General features: G+C 50.1%; 1 long non-coding RNA gene across 4 annotated transcripts; it reads left to right on the forward strand.

Moving 5' to 3' along the window:
- Positions 1 to 1996: 1996 nt before the first annotated feature.
- Positions 1997 to 26779, forward strand: LOC308651635. Of its 4 annotated transcripts, none has more exons than XR_014022626.1 (5): positions 1997 to 4943; positions 5085 to 6363; positions 9273 to 9637; positions 11090 to 11263; positions 12389 to 26779. It is a non-coding gene; the product is annotated as an uncharacterized lncRNA (long non-coding RNA). The 4 variants fall into 4 exon arrangements; XR_014022628.1 differs by having other exon boundaries at positions 2007 to 6363; positions 12389 to 12516; positions 20185 to 26779; XR_014022627.1 differs by having other exon boundaries at positions 2006 to 6363.
- The last annotated feature ends 421 nt before the right edge of the window (positions 26780 to 27200 follow it).

Below are 27200 nucleotides of genomic sequence, written 5' to 3' on the forward strand. Positions count from 1 at the left end.
GGTTCCAGGTTTTAATCAGTGTGTCCTGGATCATTGGCACAACCTGGTGGCTGGCCTTGGGAACTGTCTCACCCAGGGCTCTTGTCATTTCCTTTTTGTGTGTGGCCTTTCCCTTGTGTTGCTTCACTCAGCTCCTGATTCTGCCCCTCGTACCTCCTTTCTCATGAACGCATATGCCTGTTCCTCTCTTCCTTTGGCTTGTTAACTTTTGATCAGCTATTTTAAGAATATTTCTCTCTGGCTTTTTTTTTCCCCCTTCCTTTTTCATTTCCCTTTTTGTACCTTCTTGTTGAGCCCAAAACCTTGTGGTTGTAAAAGCTGTCCTAAAATATCTCAGAGACTTTGGGGGAGTAGACTTGTGCTGTGGGACTCCAGAGACAGAACAAGAACCTGAACAGGCTAGAACCTGAACAGAGTTTTCATCTTTGCTGTACTCAAGAAGTAGGGTGGGAGATCCTGGAGGAAGTCGAGTCTAGGCAGTGACTTGGGCTAGTGTTGTTTATGGAGGGCCTTATGCCTCGAATAGGCAGCTGGATTATCATAATCCCTTCCATTCTTATCACCAAAGCCCTTGACAGACCCTTCGTACATGTCCAGAGCAATAGCACTCAGCTGGGGGAAAGCCAAGTTCCTCTGCACTTCTGGCAGGTCAAGGTGGGGCACAGATAGTAGTACTTTAATTGTATCATGTATACTTAAAAATGATTCCAGCACACTCTCCACCTCAGCCCTCTGCAACAGGCCAGTTAAAAACCATTGACCTGAAGGTTTAGGTCCTCCTCATTTTCCTCTGTGCCGTTCTTTTCGTCAAATAGCAGCCCCTGGGAGGTCAGGTTTTTCTGTGTGGGTAATTCTTCTTTGTTTATTTTGTTGAATTCCTTACTCTGACAGTACTTGTCCCCTCCACCCCCCCCCCAAACACACTGCTTTCATTTAAATGTATTATATTTTGGACCTAGAGAGCAAACTGGAAACACTGTAGGTATGTTTTGACTTATAAAAATTTTTGGCCATGTTTTTTAAAAATATCAGGAATTAAATGTAATAAAGCTAAATTTCTCCTTTGTCCTGAAAAACTGGACAGTTTGGACTCTGTGGGTCCCCCTTCTCAGAGGGCCTCAAGCAGGCAGAACCTGGGAGGGACTGGCCATTTGGATTGGTGTGTTCTTTCCGCTTGGCACATTCTCTTCCCAGTCAGTTTTACTCCTTTAACATCTGACCCCACAAAACACTGGAGTTGGTGACTTCTGAAAGGAATAAAATACACTTTTGTGGGCTAGCCTGGGAACCTAACCAGTATATTTAATATTATTTCAATGGAAAAATGGATTCCAGCTTTTAAAATGTGGATTTTTGAAATATCAGCAATGCAAAGTTGGTAATGTTCTTAGGGTACTCAGCTGGCATGTATATCTGAGGTTTTGGCCCATGTTCCGTACTTAGGTGCTGTGGTTGGCTTGGCACTTAGTAGGAACTTAATAAATGATTTACCTTAGGGGATTACCATGTGCCAGTGTCTGCCCCCTTCCCAGTGGTGAATAGAAATGCCATCTTGCTGTGGACCTGGGCCTGCCAGTTCCTCCTGAGACCGGATTGCTGCTTGATCTATCTAGAACACCCACTCTAGCTCCAGATATTGCGTAGAATGTGAAATCATTTTCCTGCACAAGCTGCCCTGTCTTGAGAGCTGCGTTTCTTTCACTGAGTAAAGACCCAGTCCCTGTAGAGCCAGCCCCAATGAGAAAACGAGAGAACAGGGAGCCCGGCAGGGCACGAAGGCTGCTTTCCTGGCGGATGCCTGCGGAACTGGAGTTAGGGCTGGTACACAGTGCTTGCATTCCACACCCTGGACTAGGGTGGGTCAAAGTTCAGCGCCTTCCCTTTAAAGAAAAAAAAAATACTTTTTTGTCTTTGGCATTATGAAGTTTTGACCCAGATCATTTGGAGGCCATGAGGAAGGCACAGTGTCTAGGGAGTTTGTTGAGTTCCTGAGGCCTGTAGCTGCAGAGAAGCCAGAGAGCAAGTGAGCCCTTTGCCTTGCCTTTTTGAGTTTGTACTGGCTGGGCCTGCCCAGGCCTCTGGGGGAGAATGGAAGGAGCCAGCCCTTCTCCCTGCTCTGGAGTTGTCTTTACCCCCTGGAATCAAACACTGCACCCAGCACCCTGTAAAACTGCTTCCCTGTAGGCTGCGGCGTGCTTGCTGAGTAAACATCCTCCCATATTTTTGGAACTAAATTCATTTCTGCTTCCTGGTCATCCCATTCGGGTTTTTCTGTTCTCGGCGCCCTGCAGAATCAGGTTAATAGAAGGAAGACCTAGAATTGGGCAGAGGCGCCTAAAATGGCTGTTTCAATCCTAGTAAAATCGTGGGAAGGGTAACGGGGTCGTGGGAGGAAAAAGATTTAGACAAAAAGTGAAACGAAACAGAGCCTACCCACACAGTGTCGTCATAATGCTTTGCAAGTCACAGTTGGTCCACGCTGCACCCCCCGAGATGGGGACGTAGTGTTACTCAGACTTGAGCTCAGGCTTGCTGTGGTTGTACGTGGACCACAGTAGTTACAAATTCCGCGTCTGTGTGTGTCCCTCCTCTGACCCTGCACTGCTTTCACTCTGTCTCTCATGACTTACTTGCCTCTTCTCTCTCACTGCCACCCACCCATGACATCTCCATCGCCATGGCAGTGAGCAGCCACGTCATTCAGCAAGTTCACAGGGTGATGGGCCAACTCGGTGCCGAGCCTACTTCCCTCTAGTTCTCCCTCCTGAAGGAGGAGGCTCCCTGGCAGAGCTCAGAGCCCTTTGTTTATTTGATCCTGGGCTCTTGGATAAATCAGGAATGTCCTGACATGAACTTAGGCATGTTTTTCTTCCATGGAGAAGGAAACCACGGCAAATGGGATTCACGTAAGCAGAAGACCATTCTGGGGGACTTGCTTTAGTGCCATCAAGGCCACATTCCTTTGGTCATCAGACCAGTAGGTGACTTCTTTATTGGCATGCTTTACCCTGGAGCCCAGAAGGTGTGAATTTGAAGCACTTTCCCCCCTGCTGGGAGCTTGGCACATTTGCTCTGGGCTTCTTTTAAAACCATGTAGTGCCATGGTTGTCTTCCAAGTGGTCCTTCTTTCTGCCTTGTGAAACCTTGGCCCACAGTAGTTACTTAAGGCTGCTTGGGAAGATTTTCCCAGATGAGCTGACTGCCTGGCCTCTCATTATCATTCAGCTTCTTGGAAGTTGCAAGGTTCTGGACATGGTGCGCTTTACCCAGGACCTAAATACACCTTTCCCATCTGATCAGGTCTAGGCTCGTGATGCAACTGGTTGTCGGAAACCTTTACCATGTCTGCATTCTTTGCATGTAGCAGTATGGGAACCCAGGACTTGCTGTGTGTGTCTGTGTATAGGGTCCAGGGTTTTAGTATCTTGAGCTGTTCTTAGAAGCGTTAGTGTTAGGGAGCAGGAAGGTATTGGGCACTATGTGTCTTACTGCAGCAGAGAACTGTCAGTATCCAAAAACAACCCTAGTCAATCTCCAGAGCATCAGTGTGAACACCCTCCCTGTAAGAGTTCCCAGGTGTGGATGTCTGGGTATTACCATCGTAGAAGGAGTGGTGGGTGGGCTGGTAGATGGTCATCTTAGTTGGCTGCCCATCCCAGACAGGAGAACCCAGTCATTGGCACCTTCAGGCCAGGCTTGGCTGTCACTCTCTTTTGCTGTTTTTCATGTTGTCGGAAGGATCTTCTTGGGAACAAATGACTCAGCAACCTGAATCTCTGAGACTGTGTGGCCTACGTGCCTTTCGGAGAGTAATTGAATGTATCTTCTTAGGCCCTAAAATTCTGAGCCCTGAAAAAAATGGAGATCCAGACTGGTTTTATTCTGGATTCTTGAGGCTGCTATTCAATTTGGTTTTCTAAATTCCTGCCCTGATAGAAGGATCTCACTTGTGGGGTAAGCAGACAATGTTTTAATTATGCTTTTTATCCTTAGGAAATTCCAGGGAGAAAAAGGTCCTGGTTTGTGGCCAAAAAAGCAAAACAACAAGAACAAAAATTAGCTGTGGCTATAATTCTGGACTTGTCTGGGGCAGAAGAAGTTTAATGAGATGGTGGTCTCAGGGTGAGGACCATTTTCCCCTGTGGCTGGTAGAAGCCCATATGCCTTAAGAAGAGATGATGCAACCTTTAGAATGGGACAGCCCCATCTGGGTGCTGGGGGCCGCCACTCCAAGAGTTAAGCTAGGTTTGTGGCTGGGAAGCCCTCAGGGAGGGAATGAGCTTACAGGGACAGGGACCTCCATGTCCCAGAACAGTGAGGTACAAGGGGAAAAGGGGCTGAAAAGTGTGGCCAAGGAAGCAGAGTGTAGGCCCAACTTTTTTTTTTTTTTTTTTTTGCCTTGTTTGACCAGCCTTGGCACTGCCCTCCGGCTCTCCAGGGGAAAAGCTGCAGTTCTGCTCTTGCAACACAAGGAGCAGACTGGAGAATTTAGATCTGCGTCACAGAGCTCAGAGAGAGAGAGAGAGAGTGAGCGAGCGAGCGAGCGAGCTCCGTCCATAGGTCTGCTAGCAACAGCCGTGCTGCAGCAGAGAGAGAGAGAAATCAAGAAACAAGTCATAGCAACACCGGGCACTAGGTTCTGCCAGCTCACTTGCCAAGCATTCAGAAATCTGTCGGGGGGCCAGAGGCCTCTGAGTAGCCTAGGCTAAGGAGATGACACGCAAGGTGGCACGGGCGGTTCCCGCGGGGAGGAGGTGTGGTGGGGGGGCAGGGGTGGGAGCAAGAGGTTGTGGGGTGATGGCAGAAGGTTTAACGGGACCGGATTCTGGAACATTCGGGACTGCGGCACCTTACAGCCGGACGGAGATTTGGGTCTGCGCAGGCGACAATGGGTGGTCCGACAGGCTTCAGGACTCGATGGCGTAGCCCACTTCTTCCCCCACGTACGTATTTGCTGGGATCAGGGGCGATGTCTCTCCGTATGTGGGTGCTCTGTCTCTATCACCTCCTTTCTTGCTTTTTGCTATTTTTTTTCTCTGAGGGAGGGTTTTTTCTCACTTTAATTTCTTCTCCCTTGGTGTCAGCTGCCCAAGCCTGACCAGGGTAGAAGAGAGAGGAGTGAACTGTCCCCAGCTTCCCACCTGACCTCCCAGCCTTTGCCCTGTTTTCTTCTGGTGGACAGACAGACTGGTTTTCCGGGTTGTTTGGCTGTCAGCGTCCATCTGTCTGTGAGATCTTAAGTGAAAGGTAGGGAGTGAGGAGGAGGAGAAGGGCTGAGAGGAAGGCGAGGGGGACAGGTTTTTCCAGGGGGTTCCCTGGTTGAAATGTCGGGCCCCAGGGATCTGAAGCTGGTGTGGAACGTGTGGCTGGGGTGGGGCGTGGGCTAGAGAAGTGGGGTAGAGCTGGTGGGTTTGTCACTGCGTAGTTGGGAAAAGTGGGGAATGGTGACGCAGTCACTGTTGCATCTTGCTAGGAGCTCTGTGGGGACAGGTAGTGAGGCTCCCGGGGTCTGTGGGGCCAGCTGAGAGGGGTCAAGGATGAGCCGAGAAGGGAAGCTAGCACTTAGAGATTAAATGTCATCCTTTTGGCGTTGGAAAGTTGTTTACCTTGCGCTCTCTGTGTCTCCATGTTGGCTCCCTTCCAGTTCACATGTGATGGCCTTCCCTGTACTGCTGCATCATTAACTAAGTGACTGAGCTGGCCTTCCATTGGCCAGGGGAGGGCTCTCACTCCAGACACTTCCTCTGATTGGTGGGTGGGCCAATGGCAGGTGAAAAGCTTTTTATGATTGGCTGAGGGCAGGGTATCAAATCTGAATTTGCATTTCACTTGCTTAAAGAGGAGGGGGGAGAAGCCTAGCAGCTTTCTAAAATCTCTTCAGGGGTGTGCGTAGGCTCGTGTGTCTGCCTGCTTTTGACTGCCCAGTCGAAGCTTCTTCCTGTGCCTTTTAAAATTTCATAGACTATAGGGAAGAATATCTCAGGCCTCCCCAAACTTTCTTTTTTGGAGGGAGGAAGGTTGGGGAGATGGATGTGCAGAAGGTTGACCAAATCGGAAAAAAAATATTTGTCCTTTAGTTTGGTGTTAGAAAAGGGAATTTTCCAATCAGCCACACCTCAGTGTTGCGGCAAAATAATTCTTGGCTCCCCTGGAAACGCTTGGGCAAGGTAGGGCAGAGCTGCTGCTGCTGCTGCTATTGCCACCACCCTGGGCTTCCTGCTGACTCTGGGCTACTCCCCTGGGACAAGAGATTTGCATTGACGTCTGGGGCAGTCCAAAGATCCTCAAGAGCCAGTCCTGAGCTGAGACCACTATGGGAAGGACCTGCCTTTTGGAAGCTGCTGCTACCTGGTGCTTGGAAAGGTGAGAACGGGGACAGACCCCAGGAAATTGCTCAGAAACTGCGATTTTGTGGGATTTCCCCCAAAGTCACAGGGCGATGAGAGGTTTCAAGGTGCTGGGTTAGAATGGTTCGTCAGCCTGGGGAACCTGGAGAGAGAGTAAAACTGGGGCATCAGGCTATTCGCCTCTGTGGGGGAGGTAGGCTGTAAAAAAACGGGGTCCTGACTCTTCATCCTGAACTTGTGGACTGCCTCACATTTGTGGGGAGGGGGCTTGCGAAGCCCTGCGCCATGCGCAGCGGCCCCCACCCATGACTGCGCATGTGGGAGCGCAATGCGCCCTGGGTCTCTGGCCTACGACGAGCACCGCCCTCCCTGTTACATAACGGAGGGCACGGAGTGTGCCTTCTCGGCCCTTCCTTGCAACCCTACCTCCTGGCTCCCCAGGGCCCACAGGGCCAGGGAGGAGGGTCTGATTGGGGAGCAGTGGAAGATTTCATTCCCTGGGAGGGCCAGGTCTTACCCAGTTAGGGATGGGGCCAGGTTTGAGGACAGAAATGGTTTGCTGTCCCACCTTGGGGCATGACCGCAGAACGTCCTTCTGAATGCCCTGTATCACCTATGGCCTCCAGGGCCTTCCAAGGGGTGGGGGAGGGTGGCACCCTTCTTCCCCTGTCTCAGATTTTGTGGAGGAAGTTTCTGAAGAAGATGTGACAATTGTGATCATAAGGGGAGGTGTGGAGGCCTATTGAGAGGTGGTTGACAGTTCCCTCCTCTTGTCACTGGCTCCCCACTCCCTGGTGGACTCCGTTATGGATGCCTTTGATCGGCTGCCATTTTGGAAGCATCTCTGCTGGTCTCTGACATGGTGGCTGGTGGCGTTGGTTTTTCTGGTCCTGCTGTGCCAGTTCCGCAGAGTGGGCGGGGGGCCGGGGCTATGACAGGGTGGGGGGGTGTGAAGTCTCAGCAGGGGCGGGCACAGTGTTGGCTGCTGCAGTGAAGATGGCCCCAGGGGCAGAAATGGCCAGTCCCACCCTCAGACAGAATCTTGGGTGGGGGTTCAGGTGGAAGCCCTCTGGGTAGGGGTTCCACGACCTGGGGCCCCAGCTTTGCCAGAGCGTGGGCATTGGGGAAACCCAATGCCCTCATCAGCTAAAGGCTTAAAAGCAGCTTGGGGGAAGAGCCGAGTGTTGGGAGAAGAGTGGGGGCAGAGACTCGGCAGCTCATCTCAGACGTGTCAGACCTGTGGTTTGTGTTACCCAAATAGGTTCTGTCTTCATCACCCTCTCCATGGGGACAGGCTGTGAGGTCCATGGCAGCCTGCAGGATTTATTCAGATGGCTCTGACTTTCTACTGTTTCCCTTCCCTGTTTCCCCTCCATGCCCCCTGCCAGTTCCATGGTTCCAGCTGCTGTCTTCTAGTGAGACTCCCTGCTGCCTGTCCCTCTCCTTTCCAGGCCCTTCTGCGTGCAGCGGCCATCTTGTTTGTCTTGCTCAGAAATTTAAAATGGTTTCTCGGCATTCCCAGGGTGAAATTCCTTCCCTTTCACATGATGCTCGGGGCTGTCTGTAACTGGCCTTAGCTGTCCTATGCAGTCTCACTGCTCTCAGTTTCCCAAGGTGGACTATGAATCCCATAAAGCCAGGTGACTCACGTTTTCTTGCTTTTTCCCTCTCCCTGTTTTCACTAGTTATTTTCCAGCTTCCTCTCACCACATCCACCTGTGGCAGCTCCACTGTCTCCGCAGAGCTATCCTGATCACCCTCTCAAGAAGTGGCCCTCATAACCACCCCTGCCACTTAGGCAAAATCCCCTTGCGTCTAGCTCCTCTTTATGGTACCTTTGTTGCACTCTGGTTCCTTATGAGAAGTCTTAGGTCACCTATTAGGATATGAGCTCTCAGAGGGAGGCTGGGAAAAATAGGAAGAAAACAGATATCTACCTGGCACCCACTTTTGCCAGATTGAACACGTTAGGTTCTTTTCGGGCAATTATGTCATTTTTTTTTTTTTTTTTTTTACCATAACCCTGCAAGGAGAGGAGAGCCCATGGCTGGCAAGTGGTGTGGTCGTGGTCAGACGAGCCCTCAACTTCATTTTTTTTCCTCTCTGAATTCCTGAGATCCCTTTTAGGAGGTGAATCCCACAAAGGTGGCTATTTAAGGCACGCCGTAGGTCTCTTAAGGCTGTGTGGGAGTTTGGGTGGCCTATCTTCTTGTGCTCATGATCCGGGTCACTTAGCTGTGCCATGCCTTCCTTATTAACTTCCTCCTTTTCCTTTGTGGCCAGGTTCACTCAATATGATGGTTTTTTCTGTAGCCGAAATTGATGGATTGACAAGCCAGTCCTGACTACCTTCCTCCTGGAAGAGGAGGCAGAGACTGGGTGGGTGATAGCATCTTCAGTGAAGGATGGGGCCCCAGGCAGTCAAGGCAGGAGCAAAGCCATTGGGCTGGACGCCCTTAGGTTTGCATCTCCATCCTGGTTTCTCAGCTGGGTGATTTTAGACGAGTCGTTTAATTTTTTTTTTTTCAAGTTGTAGTGTTCTCAGTCTGTAAGGCATAGCCTTGACAGCGTGTTATAGAGAAATACCTAGCACAGTGCCAGGTTCCTGGCAATACACATGCCGCTCCTCGACCCCGTCCCATCCAGTGGTTTTTATCAGGGACTTAAAACATGCACATAGCAGGTGACTGGAGAAGGAGGGAGTTTGTGTCCCTCTGTGATGTCATAAGCAGGGGCAGAGAGGAGGTTACCTGGCAGTACAAACCTAAGCCTTCAAGGTGAGGAAATGCCCCTTGGCTTTTGTAGCAAGAGTGTACAGCGGGCACTGAGCAGTGAGGACTGGTGGTGGCAGAGTGAGGGTTAAGTAATGAGCCTTCCTGGGAGCCTTTTGATGCCAGGTTCGTTTCCCTTCTTTCCGAATCTCAGCAGTGGCTGCCTGCTTCCTGACGCTGTTGAGTCCCGTGGGAGGGGAGCTGGGCACCCTGATGCCCCTCGTCACCAGTTCCGGGGCTGCGGAGCAGAGAGTGACGACAGCCAGTGATTCGTCTGTCGGCAATGGGGGCCCTGGTGACGGCTGCTTTGTTGTTTTTTTCCTCTCTGGAAGATGACTCAGTGTATCAGGAGCCGGGAGATGGAGCTCTCAGCTGAGTGGCCAGAATGTTCTGTCAACATGAAAGCAGCAGAAACAGCTCATTGGGGCTCAGAGCCGATCCCTAGCCTGGGGTCATTTTCAGGGAGGGCTGATGAGAGAAGAAGGCCACTGCCAGGCGTGAGGATGGGGGCGATACCAGGTAACTCAACAAGCTCTGTGACCCTTGAATTTTTAGAGCTTGAGAAAGAAATTCAGCTAATGGTGTTATTCAGTGAGCTAGGAATGAGGGTCATTTTTTTGAGCTCTTCTCACTGGTCCCAAATGACAGATACCTTCTCAGGACCAGAAAACCCTTTGGGATTTCTCACTGAGGCTGTGTCTGTAATGGGCTCGGTGGTCATTGTGGTGGATAAAGGGCAGTTCCCTTGTTGGGGCAGGGGCTGGCCAGGGCAGCCTCAATGAACCGTGGCACTCTGGACCCCAGAAGTAGGTATCCCAGGGGCGATGTGGTACCTTAGGAGGCCTCTGCGGCCCGTTGCAAAGATGGTGGGTCCACCTCCCCACCCTCAGCAAAAGATAGCTCGGGCACTCTGTGTCAGCTCATCTTTCCTTATTGTCCCACGTCACAGCTTATCTTCTTCCTTCATCTTCCTTATTTCCTCTGAGATGAAATAGTGGACCTTGAGTTCCTGACCTTTTCTTTTTTCTTCCTTTCTTTTCTTTCTTTTCGTGTCATGGCGGCTCAGGGTTCTAGGCTTTTCTTGATTCTGCAGTGTTGCGCCATAAGCGCGTGATCCCCCCGCCCCGCCCGCTCTCCCGCCCGCCATGCCTTCTTGGGAACAAGAGACAAGATGCACCTTCACGGCCACTGAATCCTGGCCAGACCATTATCCCCTTTCTGTCCTCTGCCACCTTCAACCAGCCTAGGGGCAGAGGAGCAGATAACGGGTTTGGGACTGAGGGACAGGCATCCTGGCCTGGAGCGCCCTCCTCCTTTTTCCTATGCCATTTTTTCAGTCTCATGCATTCTCATGCCTGATACTAGTGCTGACATTTGTCGCAGAATACCTTCTCTCCCCGAGGACCTTCCAGGGTGACTCATTTGGGATCTCAGGCGAGTGGCTCCTGAGCCTCGAGAGCCAACAGGAGCGGGAAAACATGACTGAGCTTACATCAGAGCTGGGCAGCGGTTGGGGGCCGGCCACCCCCCCACCCGGAGTGCAAAGGTGGTCACAACCCCTTGAACCATGTCTTCTTGTGCCTGAGTAGAGCGCATCTTGACCTAAAAGGACTGTGTGTATGTGGGAGTTGGAACCTTATGCATCTCATACTTCTATGCCCTGGATTCTGTGCTTCGGAGATCTCTGTTGCCTTTCAGGTCTATTTTCTCAAGCAGGTGATGGGTGGGCCTCCTAGGTCAGACCCTGCCATGCCCACTGGTACTGGCCTTTCTCTAAGATGACAGACCCATGTCATTTTGTCCGTTGTTGTCTTGTTTTTGTCATGAAACGGTGGCCAGCAGCTGAGGTCCATGGTCCTAAGGGCCACATACAAACCCCAGGTAGGACTCTAGTTGGGATCTCTACAGTTCATTGCTTGATTGGCCCTGCAAGCTGAGTCAGCCTGCCTACCTTTGTCTTCTTTCCCACAGAGAATTCAGGAGAGTGCAGCTTGGCTTGTGAGCTGGTGACAACCTCTTGGTGACTGGCTCAGCTGAGGATGGTGCGGTGTTCCCAGGACAGTGTCATACTGCTGGATGGCTCGCTTGCATTTTATTTGGAGCACACATACACACACATGAAGCCTGGCAGTCCTGCTCTCTGTGGTAAGTATTGCTGTAATTTTTTTTTTTACATTCTTTTATTTCTTTGAACATTGCAAGTGGATAGATGTTTATTGAGCCCAGCCAGCTGCTCTGCCTTCTTCATTCTTTTCCTGCGCACCCCCACCCTTAGTCCTCTAGAAGAGAGGACCAGATTTTTTCTAGTGCTACTGGAGACCTGCAGAGATCCCGGAATGTGCTGTTCAGCCTCCACACATTCCCCTCACATTTGGGAGAAGTCAGTTTTCCCTAAAATGGAGCCAACAGCCTTTGTCCTCTGCGCAGAATGTTAATGGGCTGCATGGAAGGACCCTGAGTGTCCTCACTGCCCCTGGCTGAGAGGTGAGGCTCCTGATTGGCTGGCTGCAGGAGGACGGCCCTTGCCAGCACCTAGCATGGTTCTCTGCCAAGTTCTAGCTCCAAATCTCAGGCTGGTAGGAACCTAGACTATATATAGCATTGTGCTAAGCAGTTCTTATCAGACGTGTCTGCCCTCCCCTGCGGGAGAGGAGCACTTCTATCGGAGAACTGGAACATAGAGAGTGTGGGCCATCTCCAAGGACCTTTTATTCCAGGAAGGTGTGTGTGCGTATCTGCCTCGGGTTCAGGGCTGCCAAGCTTACTCTCCTTTCCCCTGTTTTAGACGCTGATGGATTCAAAGGTCATGCCGGATGAGGGTGCTAATGTGGGACGAGGGCCAGGAGGGGCTGGTACTTCTCTGGTGGATGCCGGGCTTGGAGGAGAGGCTTGGGGTGGAGGGATGACGTGGCTGAAGGCAGCATGCCCTGCGTCAATGACCAGCCTCCGGCTTCTCCTCTTAGTATCCTGTTTGCCTTGCTTTGCCCAAGGATGTCTTTTGACCTCTCTCTTCCTTTTCTTGGACCTCCTGCCTTCCCTGCCTTCCTCCACCCCTTCCTCCTCCTTCCTATGATTTTCTTAGGACATATAAGACCACACTTGCCTCCCTTCCCCAGAGCCGTATCTGCTGTCTGCTCTCGTTCCTATACCCACTCAGTCACGGGGAGTGGGGTCTGCCATGCTCAGGGGGTAGCTGGGTGGCGAATGAGCGTGTGTTGCTGGGTGACTTAGGGCAGGGTGGGTAGGATAGTCTCCTCTTTCCTCTCATAGGTGCTGTCGAGCCACAAGTGTGACCAATGTGACATGATCCCAGTCTTGTCAGGGAGTTACCACCAGACTGCTATTGGAAACCAGAAACAGCAAGAAAAACAGGATCTAACCCCATGCCTGCCTTCTAGGTAAGTCAGGTTGACTGCTCCCGGGCCTTCCCCTAACCTCCTTCCCTACCCATGAAGACCATTTTCCCTATTCAGTAGGGGGATCCTCGGATGTCTCCATTCAGACTCTCTTAAACAATTGCTCTCTTCTTTCTATTTTCCTCCGCCTGCCTTTTCTGTGAATGAGGTTAGTAACCAGCAAGGGGCTGGGGGAAGGGCAGCCAGCTGAAGTGACCGGGATGCTAGATATGTGGGAGGTAGCTGGGTAGCATTTCTGGGTGTGGTGGTGGCAGAGCAGTCGGGGCTTCCATAGTAAATGGAGAGAAACCACTCTTGGCCCTCTGACATCCCACGTGAGAGTTGGGGTTTGATCCCTCATTGGCTGTAGAACTACAGGGACCTTGGACTTGCTTTCCCCCGTCATCTGAGTGGGTGACCTTATCCTTGATGGGCTTAGTCCAGGGCTGGTCTGGAGTGTAGACCAGCCTGAGCAGTGGGTTTCAGGGCTCTTCCCTTACTTTTGGGGTTCCCTTTGAATGGATCACTTTTTTCTTCTAGGCCTTTTCTCTGCCTCGCTGTTGCTGGCCACAGCACTAGCAATGGTAATGTAAAGTGATGACCGCCTACATACAGACAGTGCTGAGAGCCGACTGTAGGTGCTTCCCCTGTCACCAGGAAGGGTTTACTGTAGGGTTCTTGTCCAGCTAGAGCTATCCAAGAGCAGGTTTGTCTGGGGTCTAAAGATAAAAGGAATGGTGCTGGGTAATTTTATGAGGCACCCGTGGGCTCCCATCCCTGTCACCTCTCTCTGCTTGGTCTTAAGAGTGTGAGTGCCTCTCTCTCTCTGCACCACCCCCGCCACCTTCCAGGGAAGACTGGCGAAGGCTGGTGAATCCTCACAGTGCTTCATCTTCTGTCCTCCCCCTTGAGACAAATCTCTGAGTTCACGGTGAGCAGCCTGAGACCTTCCCCAAGCGAGGGCTCTCAGACTCTTCCTTCAAAGAATTTGACAAGTTCAGTAGCGTTGTGAGATGACTGGGTGTATTGGGGCTGGAGCACAAGTGAAGAGGCTCTTTGCAGCCAGGGAGGAGAGGAGGGTGAGCTGGTCCCTCAAGATGTGTAGTCTAGAGTCTGACTAGCGTTGGCTGTAAGACTGGGGCCAGACATACCTGCTGGCTGTGCCTGGGAGACTCTGCTTGCACATGCGCAGCGTGTCCCCAGGCCTGGCTCTGGGTGACCTCTGCCCCCATTCACAGCCCTGCCCTTGCTTGACTGGGAAAACCAGGGTTGGTTTTGCTCCCGTTGTTGTCTTGGTGAATTGGGGTCGGTGCTTCCCAGCTCATTTTCCTACTTCGATCTCTCATCTAATGCTTGGCTTCCTGTTTACCAGCCTGGCTGCCTTCTGCTCCCATGATGGAGGGCGTTGTGTGTTGCCAGTCACATAAGCAGAACAAGTGGCACCCCTTGAGAGAGAGGCACTTTTTCTTGACCTTTGAGTCCCTGAGGTCTGAGAGCTAGGAGGCAGGGGCCCTTGCATCCGGGATCCAGCAGAGGTTAACAGAGCACTGGAGCAGAGGTGGCGTGGCTTGGCTGGGAGTTGTGCGGGCGGGACCCTGCCAAGGCCCCTGATTGGTCAGCACCTTCTCTATTCCATTGACTCCTAGTCCTGTCAGGGCTGTGAATTGTTTAATGCATATGTTGGCTCTGTCCCCTGGCTTGAGTTACCCTGAAGCTGCAGCCACAGCTTTAGAGAGGAACTGTACCTTGTACTGGTCACTTTTTTTGGATGTGTGGCTTCCCTCTGAGATATGTAAGAGATACCACCCTTTTCCACCAGCCGGCTGTCTGTGGGAGGCACTCGTTTTGCTTTGCTTTTCTGGGACTTGCAGTGGCTGTGAGAAAAGCATAGACTGGGTTTGGCTCCCTGCTGGCTCCTTCTACCGGAGCTGTTCATGGGCTGATCGAGCCAGAGAACACCCCCAGGGCCTCATGGTCTCTGCAGAGCCTGGTGCTGCAGTGTGAAGCTTGTGTGGGGTGGGTGGAGTGCCAGCGCAGGGATGGAGACAGCCTCATGGCGCGGTGGCTGTACACGGTTGTATCACAAGAGCAGGACCAGAAAGATGTGGGAGGACAAGTCCAGTGCTCATCCAGAAGTGCCCGCCATGGCCCAGGACAGATGTGTGTTCCCTATGAAGGGTTCCCATATTGAACGCCTGGCGCCATGGATGGTGTGATACCAGGTTGGGTCCGTCACAAGGCATGAAGGTATGAGATGCATCCGAGTTCTCAGTTCCTGCCTACCATCCAGGGAAAGGAAACTGACCTTTGTTAAGGGCCCTTTGCTTATCTGATTTCATCTTCACAACAAGCATGTGACGTAGGCATTATTTCCCTTTTACAGTTAAAGGAACTGTGATTAAGTGACTTAACCAAGCTCACACATTTGGTGAGTGGGGTTGTTTAGATTTAAATCCAGCACTTCTGATTCCAAAACCTGTAGTTTCTCCTCACCCTGGTTTTCCAGAGTCAAATATTTCTGTGAGCTAAGACCCTCAGAGAACGAATATGAACCAGAGTGAAAGGCAGTCACCCAAGGACCCTCCCCAGGGGTGGCTCTGTATGTTCCCTTTTGGAGAGGTCAGGCAGACGCAGACACCCTTTGGTACCCAGGGACCAGCAGGACTGAGCAAGGCAAATACGTTCCTTACCAGATGTGTATGGAGCGTCTCCTAGATGCTGGGGCTGTGCTAGGTGCTGGGTTGCAGAGTCAACAAACCAAGTTTTTATTCTTGGGGAGCATGCATTCTAGTGGGGAGAGAGATCATTAGTTAAAAAATTTAAAAATATATTTAAAAATGTATGCAAAATATGGAGATTGTGTGAGGGTGAAGGAAAAGGGCAGCACACGCAATAAGGGGGTCCCGATGATAGGAGGGGATGGAAAGACGGAAGGACCTCAGCTTCCTGGGAAGCCATGCTGGTTGAACTTTCCTCCGGAGGTTGAGATTGATAGAGACACTAATCCCTTTTCTTCCCAATAGAAACATCCTCCCAAAGCCCCCATAGCTAACAGGAACATGTAATGAATTAGGAGTCCAGGTGGGAGTAGACGTCACCAGTGAATGAGGTTTTTCCATTTGCCACGGCCATCCCTGGCTTTCTGTCTCCCATCCTCTCCGGGGCCAGCTGGCTTCTGTGTCTCAGCCTGGTCATCATGCCTCTCTTGTCCATGCAGCACAGGGAACATTTGGGTCAGGTCTTTGCCGAGTCACTGGTCAAATATGTGCCTGCAGGAGGCACAGCCCCTCTGCCAGGACGCATGGTTCCTGGAGCTGATGATCGTGACCAGCAAGGGACAGGCGCTGGGAGGGGAGAAGTCGCCTTGTGTTAGATTGCCCGGGTTTGCTTTGTCTTGAGACACTGAGGTAGGTTGCAGGGCATGTGTGCAGGGCATGCATCTCCTAGGCTCAGGCCTTGGTCACTTGGGAGAAGCAGCTACTGGGCCCACCGTGAGTCAAACTATGGGCTTCCTCTCCTTGGCCCATCTTTGGGTGCCTGGCCAACCCAGACCAAGGAAGCTGCCGTCTGCTGCCAGGGGTCTGAAGTTGCCAGGGATGAGGTAGAGTGATGGGGAACTTGGGAAAGAGGCAGGTCAGGGGAAATGGGGTTTACACTGCTTGGTGCAGAGGAGTTAGCAGACCTGCATTCTGGTCCTGGCTTGGTTGACAGAACTCATTCACTTTACCCAATTGGGGGGGGGGCTCAGATTCCTTACGTGAGGGTGTTAAAGCAGAGATTCCAACTCTTTTACCACAGGTCCTTTCCTGGATTCTCATAAAGGTGTTGTTTAGTCAGAAACTCAGGAAATGGAGACCTGAGTCACCATGAAAGAAAAAAGGGGGAGGAGGGATCTTGAAGACCTGATAGCAGTCAGAATCCCCATTGCAAAGAGGCGCTGCTGGCGTGAATTAGCATGGGTGGGTGGAGATAGGGTTTGAAGGATTTTCCAGAAGGAGGAGGGAAGGGCTAGAGATGGAGTCAAGGTGGTTGATGCAGTCCCATCCATGTCCCCCCCTCCCCCGTGACAGAGGATTGACAGGACTGCTGCCAAGAGGCTTGCGGGAGAAGGGGGACGTGGGAGCTGCTGGTGGGGCTTGCTGTGCCAAGCAGGGCTGGCTTAAGAGACCATTCTACAGGGGAGATGCTGGGTCCTGTTTGTCCCTGAGTCCTAGGTGGGCTGGGGCTGTGCACTCGGGGAAGGTATCTGTTCCAGGCTCCTCCCCCTGTGTCAAGAGTTTTCCTTGGTATTTAGCTTTCTTTTTCTCATGTGGTGTTTAAGGCCCTCTATTAAAAACTAAATTTTAAAAAAAGAGAGAGAGATAAAGAAAAGGTAATAACAAAACTAAGAAATGAAGATCTCAGAACTGCCAGTTCCTTTTTGGTTTTTAAATCTTGAATCATTCTTAAAAAGAGCTAAAATAAAACACATGAAGGCAGGCCCAGGGCCCCAGGCACAGTGAACAGCAGCCGGGAGTGGTTGGGACTCTGGCCTAGCTGTTGCACGGCAGCCTCAGTCCCAGACAGACATCAACCCTGTCTCCAAGGCGCTGTGGGTAAGAACCCCTGGAGCTGAGGGGCACGTTGTGCAATCTACTGAACAGGATGCAGAATTATAAAAATAGCCACATTTCTCCAAGACACTGTCTGCTTGCCACTTCACTGGGCATTTACCTGGGATTAACAATTACTGTGAGCTTGTCCCTCCCTCCCTTAGTATGGTATAGTGACAGGGATTTGGGCTAGGACGCAGGCGGGAGGGGAAGGAATTGATTAGTAACCATCATATCACTCGTACATGGTTCTTTTCAAATTTGCTGGCTCACTTGGTCCTCATGCAACCCTGTGCGGGTAGGTGGCACTAGCCTGTCATTGATGAAACTGAGCCAGGCAGAGTCCTGCCAAGACCTGACTGCTTGTACCTGCTTACTTGGAGTCTCCCACCCACCTCCTCTGACTCTAGCTGTTATTTCCCTGGGACCTGACCAGTGGGTGGGGGGTAGGAGTGGAGGAGTGGACAGTGTACTTTGATCCCTTAGGTCCTTCGCTTCTCTATACGTGTGAGAGTAGAAGGAAATCTCAGACTGTCCATATTCTCCTATTCTCTGATTTTTTTTAACTTCTTGGAGCTCTTGGGAGAGCTGGCTTGTACTGGGAAGTCAGCCAATTATCATGTGTGCCTGGAGAGGTTTTCTACATGTGGAAGCTTCTGGAATACGTGGTGCTTGAAACCATTCTGATACCTTTGTAGAGTATTTCATGCATGTGCGTACAGACCTGTTTCTGCTGCTGTCGCTCACTTGGAGATGAGGCCTTGCTGTGGAATCTTTGTAATTTTTTTTTTTCCAACAGATTTTGTAAGGATGCCCAGAGCTTTGCCCAGCATGCATGTTGTGTATATGTTACCTGTTTGTACAGCACCTGTTGGAAGCACTGGCTAAATATACAATGTAGAGTCAGACACTAGACACACTGGCTCCAACTCTGAATGTCTCTTGATTGACTTGAGAAAGTATGCCTTACCCATGCAGAAGAGGGTAGGCTAGAGAAGTCCTGGCATTGGGTTTCCTTGAGTTCTGAGCCTAGCCCCTCATTCTGTCCAGGGTTGCTGAGGCAGAGTAATTGGACTGTAATGACTTCTTGGCCATTTAGAACTCTGAGTGACCTTCATTGGAATAGACCCAGAACTTAAATGAAGGAGTGAAGAAGAGCTTATCCTTATTTGCAATGAATTTCGTCAGAATGGTTTAGATTTTTTCTGGTAATGCTCCCTTAGAATGATTGAGGTTGGACGGGGCTGCATGCGTATGTCTGTTAACAGCTGTCCAGAAAGCACAGGGGAGCTGTTTTGGTGGTAGAAGTCTTCAGTAGCCTTGTGTGTGAAGATTTGTTGTGTTGGACCTGATTCTTTCTGTTCACCTGGAAGACAGAAAAAAGGACGGTCCAAACCTGCCGCAGGGAAGGTGGTGGGGAGAGCCATGCCTCACCCTTGCCCAGGGTTGCCAAGGGAAGATGAAACCTGTCTGAGGTGGGAGACTGGATGTCTTTGACAGGGTCCGACTCATCTTGAAGCTATGGGATGTTAAATCCATCCCTGAAGCAACCTGAAGAAGGTTCAGGTACTAGGATCCAGAGCCGGGTCCTTGGCCCCACTCTCCATCTTTCCCTTCTGTTTCCAGGCAGCCCTAAGCCAGGGCGGGGGCGGGGGGAGGAGACGACGTGGGAATGGAACCCGAACTCCAGATCCCTTCCAGGAAAGAGCCCTGAGCGGCTCTAATTCTGTATTTGTCATCACTGCCCTTCGTCACTGCGCACCCCTGCAGATGCCTCCTAGCCCTTGGATAGGCATTGTAGGGGTTGCAGGGAGCGGGGCCGGACAGGGTTTACTAGCATGAAGGTAGAAGAAGATGGAAGAGGAGTACCTTAGGGCTGGCCATAGTGCAGGAGCCACAGGCATTGCCTTTGATGCTACAGACTTGCATACTAGTTAGCCGTAACCCAAAGTCTGAAAATCAGGTGATGCCTCAATGAGAGTTGTATTTAAATATGGAAAATTATATATCCTTTTGTGTTATTGCCAAGTACAGTTTTAGTATCAAAAGGCCTGACAGGAGTTAGGTGTTGTGGTGCACACCTATAATTCCAGCAATTTGAGAGGCTGAGGCAGGAGGATTGCAAATTCGAGGCCAGTCTCAGTAACTTAGAGAGCCTTCTCAAATTAAAATAATAATTAAAAAAAAAACAAAGAGGCCTGAGACTCGGTAGTGGCTCAGCGGTAGAGCGCTTGCTTAGCATGTGCGAGGCCCTGGGTTCGATCCTCAGCACCACTTAAAAATAAATAAAAATAAAGATTTTTTTTTTTTTTAAAAGAGGCCTAATGGACTGGGGAAAGTTGGTGGGGGGGTGTCCTGTCTGTCTTTAAAATCATGCTTGTTTCATAGTGACTGTTTGCTTTCTGTCTTATTCCACACTCTATTTTATTTTTTAGGGATGACTGTATTCACAAATGCCTAAGTGTCCGTGGGGGATTGGATACCAAAACCTGCACATACTCAGATCTCTTCTGTAAAATGGCATAGTGTTTGCATTTAATCTATGCACGTTGTCTCTAGATTACTTACAATGCCTAATACATTGTCAGTGCTGTGTAAATGGTTGTTGTGTTGTTTAGGGGAATAATGACAAGGGAAAAGCTTGTATGTGTATGGTAAAATGCAGTTTTATGTATACATATATATATTACACACACACACACACACACACACACACTTTTTTAAATCTGTGGTTGGAATCTAGGGATGTAGAACCTTGGATATAGAGAGCCATCTGTGTTTGTCTATGCAGTTATGTTACTTCTTTGGGGCAGTTTGTCCAGTGTCTTGGTATCCGTGAATGTGTGACTTTGATTTCACATGTAAATAAACTACAAACTCACAGCAAAAAAAAAAAAAAAACAAAAAAAAAAACTCAGGGTTGGGGGAAGGGCAGCTGCCTATAGATGCCCTTCCCAAAGTCCTGGTCTGAGTCACCCAGATGCCTGAGGAGATGAGATGCAGTGTGTCCTTGCTAGGGCCAGCTGGCCCCAAAGCCCAACATACTCCCCCAAACCTTATTAGCTGTTATTTTTTTCAGCTCGAACCCTGAGTGGCAGCCTTGGAAGTCTCAGACCACATGTCACCCTGCAAGGTAAGAAGGGCCAAAGAGGACGGCACAGAGAGCAAGGGGACATCACTCTGGCCACTGGCCACTCTCCAATACAGGTGAACTTTGTGTTCAAAAAGGAATTCATTTAATCATTTGACTCCTAATAGAAGTTATTTGTATTTTTCTTTCCTTCTCTCTCTTTCCTCCTCCCTGCTTCCCACCGCCCCCCCTAGCCTCCAAAGAATTTAATCTGCTGGACAACAAACAATACTGTTATAAACTTTGAAAACAAGAGGGCGAGGCCTCCCTGACAAGGAGAAGGGCATGTCGGGTAACGGCCTGAGGGAGCGTGCCAGGCCCGAGATGGAGCCGGGCGAGAGCCCAGTTGGCTGGGTACCTGGGCGCCTGCCCCTACCCAGCCCACTCACTCTGCCACCCCCAGTCCAGGGGGGAAGGAACCAAAATGCAAAGGGGGCCAAGACGCACTTGAAAAGGGGAAGTTGTATGTGTTCCCCTTCTGTGATCTGATGGGAATGCACTAGACTGTGAAACTTCCTCCTCCACCTCCCCCCCTCCCTCCCTCCCTCCCTCCCTCTTTCCCTCCCCTCCTCTCCACTCTTCTCCCCTCCTCCTACTCCCTGCCTCCTGCTACTCACTGTTCTTGAGACTGGCAGACAGAGGTCCTGATAACAGAATGAGGCTGGAATAGCAATGTAGGTACAGCCACAGCTGAGCCAGCTGAAGGGGAAGAGGAGAGAGCGCAGACTTGCAGATGGCTCTGGACTTGCAGACTTGCAGATGGCTCTGGACTTGGGACTTACCTCCGTTCTGGCTCAGCCTCCCTCCCCCAGCTAGGGAAGTGGAACCACCTCACGTCACAGGGTGTGCCCGGTCCATGTGCTCTGCCAGGTGTGTGGCCCAGGTACTGGGTAGAACTGCCATTCAGTGGTTAGTGGATGCACCCTGGCTTCCTGGTGCCCACTTCAGGATGTGCTCCGGGAAGGGCGTCTGACTTGGTGAAGTGCTCAGTACTCTGAGATGCTCTGTCCCCTCAGGGAGGAGCATAGACCACTGGAGGAGCTCCCGGGACCCAGTGAGCAGGCATGAGGTCCTGTAAGCGTGGCACCTGGTAGGACACTGTGTCTGTTACTTCTTGGCAGCTGAAGGAGGGGTGACCAGGTCTTCCTGCGGGGGGTTGGGAAGCTGGGCTCTGGGGCATCTCTGCACTAACCTCCAAAGTCAGATCTCCCCCGAGGCTGAAGTTACACTTCCGAGTCTGTCCTATCAGAGCCAAGTAGATGACTGGGAGTGACAAGGAGTGGCGTTCGTGGTTTTTCTTTGGACCACATTGGTTTGGGCCGGTAAACTGTATGGTGGGCATTGTGTGTGTGTAATAGACCATAGGCGTGCTCACTTTTTCTCTCATGGAAAGCACTAGCTTCCTTGAAAGTAGTTCAGGGCTGTGCCCATCCTCCCATCTGCCAGGGGCACCCGGAACTCCGTGCTCCAGCCTTCACTCCATCCTTCCTCCTCCCCATCTCCCCACTGTCTCCAGCTGCCCCCATTTCCCGTGTTACCCCAGAGGCAGGACGAGTAGGGAGCATCCTCTCCATCCAGCCATCCCGACCCAGGCCCTCCTGCCCTGTACAGAGTCTGGGAGCTTTTGAGACCCAGGTTTTGGTCAATAATTTGGAGAAGGGACAGAAAAACTGACTTTCAAGGAGTTCAATTGCCTAGGAACATGGGCTTCTGTACCTATGACCCAGGGGAAGCCCAAATAGCTGATACTGGGTCCACTGGGGCTTTGGGAGGCTGTGACTTCTCTCCCTGTTACCTGAGTCGGTACTTGAGGGGCCCACCACCTCTAAAGGATGCTGTTCCCACTTTAGGATTTAGGGCCTAGGACATAGAGTGGTGCCTGAATGCTGACCACTTCTTCTGGAGGCTTCAGGCCAGCCAGCCATGTTCCTCCACCCATGGTCCCTCAACACACATATCCTTCATTTTATCACTCTTTCCTCTGATTCATGAACCACAGCTAGTTGGCAGCAGGCCCTTCTCTGACAGCTAAAGACAAAATGTCCAGGACACTGGGTCTGGGCTGGAGTTGAGACTGACAGGAAGCTGGGCAGCCCTTTCAGTCCACACAACAATAGTCTGGGACTGTCTTGAGGGCAGGACGTTCCCCTTTTTTCAAAAAGGCCTTCTAGGCCCCCTTTCACCAAGATGAGTTCTTCCTCATTGCCCGGAACCCTGAAACCAGCATTCCCAGAGGCTAGAAGATGGACGCTTGGGGCTCAGCTTCCGGCATCCTCCCCCACTCTGGCTGGAACTTGCATCCGTCACGTAAGTAGCTGTGACTCAGCACCCAGTGCTGGGTCAGGAGGGAGAAGCTGCTGCCTTGGCAAGAACCTTCCCACGTTCTGCATTTGAACACATTGTGGTAGCACAGCGCGGGTGATCACCACTGGGTTCAGCCGGTTTGTGTGTGTACATTTTACAAACAGGTTCCCTCTCCTTCCCATTTTCCCCCCATGTTATTTTTTGGGCACCATGCTGGGCTCAAAATAAGATACTTAGGACTTTAAAACACAGCATCATTTCTAATGAAAATAGAAGCTGTCTTTGTGATCTTTTGACTGTTCTTAGCCAGTGGCCCATGAAGTGTGTTTAAACCTCAGCTCTGTTTAGTTTGGCCTGCACTTTTTTTTTTTTTTTTTAATATATCCGATTTTGTATGCCTCTAGACATAACGCGGCCTCTCCAGGCCACTATTCTCTGCTGCACATTGTTGCTGCCTCTTTCTCTCTGTGTCCTGCCCAAGCCCTCTGAGCATTTGCATGTATGGTGATCAGTCTTCCCAGGCTGCCTCTGGACAGATGAAGACACTGAGGCCCATTCAGGGCAAGTGGCCGGTTCCTGTTCTCAGATTTTATGTCTGGCAAGCGTTCTCCTTCCCTGGGTGCTGACCTTTCCTCCACCCTCGGGTCCCTTACTCAGCAGAAGAATGTTCTGGAAGGTAGAAAAGCCTCTAGATAGAAAGTGAGCGTGACAACAGACTGGGGCTGGAGTGGGGCTTCCCGGACCTTTAACCTGTGCAGTGTCACATCAGGGCTACATACCTACTCCTGGTGGGTGAGTAATTTTCCTTCCTAGATAATCTCACTAAGCCCTTCGACACGGCCAATTTGCTTGGGCCTTTTAGGCCGAAGCAGGAGAATCCCATGTCTCTCATTGGATGGCAGAGCCCCTAGGAGGCTGGTGATTTCATGGGCCACCTTCTTCTAGATCTAGGTGGCCCTCAGGCTCACTGCCAGGTAGATCGAGCCCCTGCCAGCCCTTATCAAATCACCCAGCTACTCCCAGCTAGCACAGAACCACCAGCTTGTTTCAGAGAAGAATCATTGCTCAGCTGACTTTTAGAAGAAAGAACTCTGCTTCCATTGAGAGGTCTGTGACCTGAATGACCCTTTCACCTCCTGGGATTGAAAAGGCAAAAGATTTGGGTACTAAGATTACTTTTTTTCTCCTCTTATTTGAGATTGTTTAAAGCAATGCCTTGTTAATGGTTTCTTATCTCTTCTTCCTGAGAACTAAGAGTTTTAGAATCCACGAGGGGGGACTGTAGGTCTTGGCTTCTGTCTTCTGGTTCCCTCGGTGGTATTTGCTTCCTTGCTAGGTGCTAGGTAGGCTGGTTGACGCTCCAGTTCCTGGGTGGCAGGAGAGACATTACTTCAGTGTCACCCTGACAACCAAACGAGAAGGGCACATTCTGAAGGAGAGAATGACTTGGTCCTCTAGCAAGCTAGCCAGACTTGGGGGAGGTTTGGGGAGGCTTTCCTGAGCTGAGATGGGGAGGGTGACTGGGGGGTGGTAGCTAAGGGAGGGTGGATGGATGGATTCCAGGAGGAGGGGCCAGCAGAGCCAGGGCCTGTGGCAGGAGGAAAGGTGCTTCAAGGATCATTGCAGGACACCTGTGCAAGGGCACTTAGGAGGGGGTTTGTCGGTTCTCCTAACTGAAAGTGCTACGGAGGAGTTTCACTGAAATGAAAAGCAGATAAGCCGAGAATTAGCCTATGAGCATCTCAATCATCCCTCTCATTTTACAGGATTTGGACCTTTGGTAATAAATGTCATATGACGTTCTTGACCTTAAAACCCTCACTGTCACTGCCCACCCGAGCCCAGTGTTGGTTGCAGATGTCAACCCCAGATCTGCCCCTCAGTTCCCCCACATGCAGCTGAGGCCCTGGGACATCCCATGGTGGATGGCAGAGCCTGCTGTTGGTATTAGGATTACTGGAGTGGGTTCCTTACCAGCAATTTCCTCACTACTGGCAGAGTCATGCTGAGGGAGGACCTAAGGCTCCAGAGAGAGCAGTAGCTACCCAAATTCACCTGACCTCTTGTAGAACCAAAATCATGCCCCCATCTTCACTCAAGTATAATGTGTTCTATAGTCAGTATCATCCCACTTCCCTGCAGAAATATAGCCTCCATATTTCCTCCCTCCCCCCAAATTGCTCAGAGTTAAGTTCAGGAACACAATGAGATGATAGTCAAGCTGAGGAGCAGGCAGCAGTGGACAGAGGGGTAGGAACATGGACTTGGGAGGTAGCTCTGGATCTGTGTTTATGGATCATGTGACTTCAGACAACTTATTTATCCTCGTTAAGGATCAATTTATTTGCCTGCAAAAATTGGAGCAATACCTGTGTCATTGACTGTTTTGAGAATTAAATGTACCACTCTTGATGTTCAAATTTTATTTCCTTATTTTTATTGTAGCAACACATAACCTTATTGCCAGGGGCCATGAAAAAAGATAAGTTTATGTCTTGAGGCCTAAAGAATTGGTTGGGAACCTAAAACATGGCTTTTGCTGTCTCTTCTCTCTCTGGGTTATGGCATCAGAGGAAACACACCTATTTTCTTCACTTCAAATAGCCAAAAAAAAAAAAAAAAAAAAGATGATACGAAAGAGGAAATCTAATTTGGAACATGATTTGGAAGTTTATTTTCAGGCGAACTTCAGAATCAAAGCTCAGTTTCAATTATGTGAATTCAATACAATGGTAGTCTTGTGAGAAGTTAAATCCAATAAGTCAGTTAAAGGTGTCAGATTTGAATGTCCTGATACTGATATGCAGTGTGGTAAGGAGGAGCCCTTGCTCTTTATGAATAGGGAAAAGGAAACATCGCTCTGGACAGGTGAAACTCACCTTTGTTTAGCCACTGGTGCCTCAGAAGCATGTAGGCTGCTTGTGTCCTGATGGAGGGAGATAATGTATCTAGAGACATTTTGTGTGCTGTTCGGAAATATATAAAGGCTAGGGTGGTATGAATGTAAAATTTATATATTTTAAAATTAAATACTTTGGATTTGGCTGTTTTATTTCATCATGTGTAATAGTTTATAGTGACTGGTTGTGAAATGAAACAGAGTTAATGAGTTTTGTTTTGCTCTCATCTGTTGGATTCCCTGTTGCATTGAGCAGTACCTTTTACCTCTCCTCAGTGTCTTTCTAATGGATCATTCTGTCATGTCACAGTAGAAGACATTTCTCCTCAGGGTGAAGGCCAGGTCTTCCCATCGCATCTCCCTGCCTTCTTCGGTGAGATCCTCTTCTTCTGGAAGCTGGTTTCACATGGTGGCTTAGATTTTTCCATCTTTGTATCTAGCACCATTTGAAATCAGTGTTTTAGGAGTAAGAATTGCAGCTCTGCAAAGGATGGACTGGAGAGGAGCTGCTGCTCAAGGGACTGACTCTTTTCGCTGCTTTAGCCTGTTCAAGAAGTCAAGGGAAGACTTGGACAGCAAAAGTCACTCAAGAAGATGTTGGATGTGGGCGGGGCCACAGCAGGAGTCGGGGGCGGGGCTTGTGTTTAATGTAAATACAGCAGCTTGAGCAGGGCACAGCCCACCACTAGCACCTGTCTCTAGCATCACCGAATTGGTAGGGCCTCTGAGTGCAGTGATTGTGCTGTTCAGATGGTGCTGATGTATTGGGTGTCGACTGTGATAGGGAAGGGCAGAGGGCTGTATACCTGGAGGACTGTCACCTCAGCACTGCCCACATGCTCCTGGAGGATGCCCCGGAGTATTCCGCTGGAATCAGATTTGGCACCTGCAGAGGTGCAGACCCGAGGAGCACTACTGGCCCATCTCTTACACAGGCTGACCGATTTCTCCTGGTGTTCAGAGTCTGTTTTTGTCTAGCACCATTTGAAATCGGTTATGATGTAGGGGGAAAAGCAGCAACCTCACAGCCTCATGCCAAGTCTGGTCAGCAGCAGCCTGTGGTTTCCTGGAAGATGGATGGGCAGAGAGTGGGGAAGGAAGATCACACTTTCCCTGCTAACTTCTTTAGCTGCATTCATGATATGTTATTGCAGAGGTAAGAGATAATTCAGTGGATTTTTAAAAACAAATCACTATAATTTATATGATGTCCTCAGTTGCATTTTCTGAAATGTAATATTGCTGCGAATTGTGTAAATTGGTTGCCCTTGAATTATCTTTCTGCTAAGTAGTCTGTTCATGCATCCTGACTTTAATAAATAATTTCATATATTCAATTTATCATGTCTGTGTTTTTCATCTATTATTTTCCATTCATAATTTTATGATAAGTGGGTCCTGAAAAATTAATTTGCTGTTCAGATCCTACCTACCTCAGAAGGAATTTGAAGTAGGTTACATCAGACAGACATTAAAAAATGAAGCTCATTAAGAGAAGAATGGGATTTACTCTATGAGCCAAGAAGTAAAATGAGAGAAAAGATGAGGGAAGAGAAGAAATGCTGAAGATCTAGGCCAAGGGATGTCACTTACTGAATGGGAAAACTGTCCTCCATTCCAAGTGAGCTGCAGATCCAGCCCTCTGCCCGTCAGTGTTCCTGCGGGGAAACTTAACTGAACATATTGTCACATGGTCCTTAAAGGGGAGCAGCACTGATTTCAGTTGCATTATAACAGATGGAGTTCTACTTTTGGCTGTTAG

Source organism: Spermophilus citellus, assembly GCF_964194105.1.
Source record: "Spermophilus citellus genome assembly, chromosome: 6".
Taxonomy (NCBI): Eukaryota; Metazoa; Chordata; class Mammalia; order Rodentia; family Sciuridae; genus Spermophilus; species Spermophilus citellus.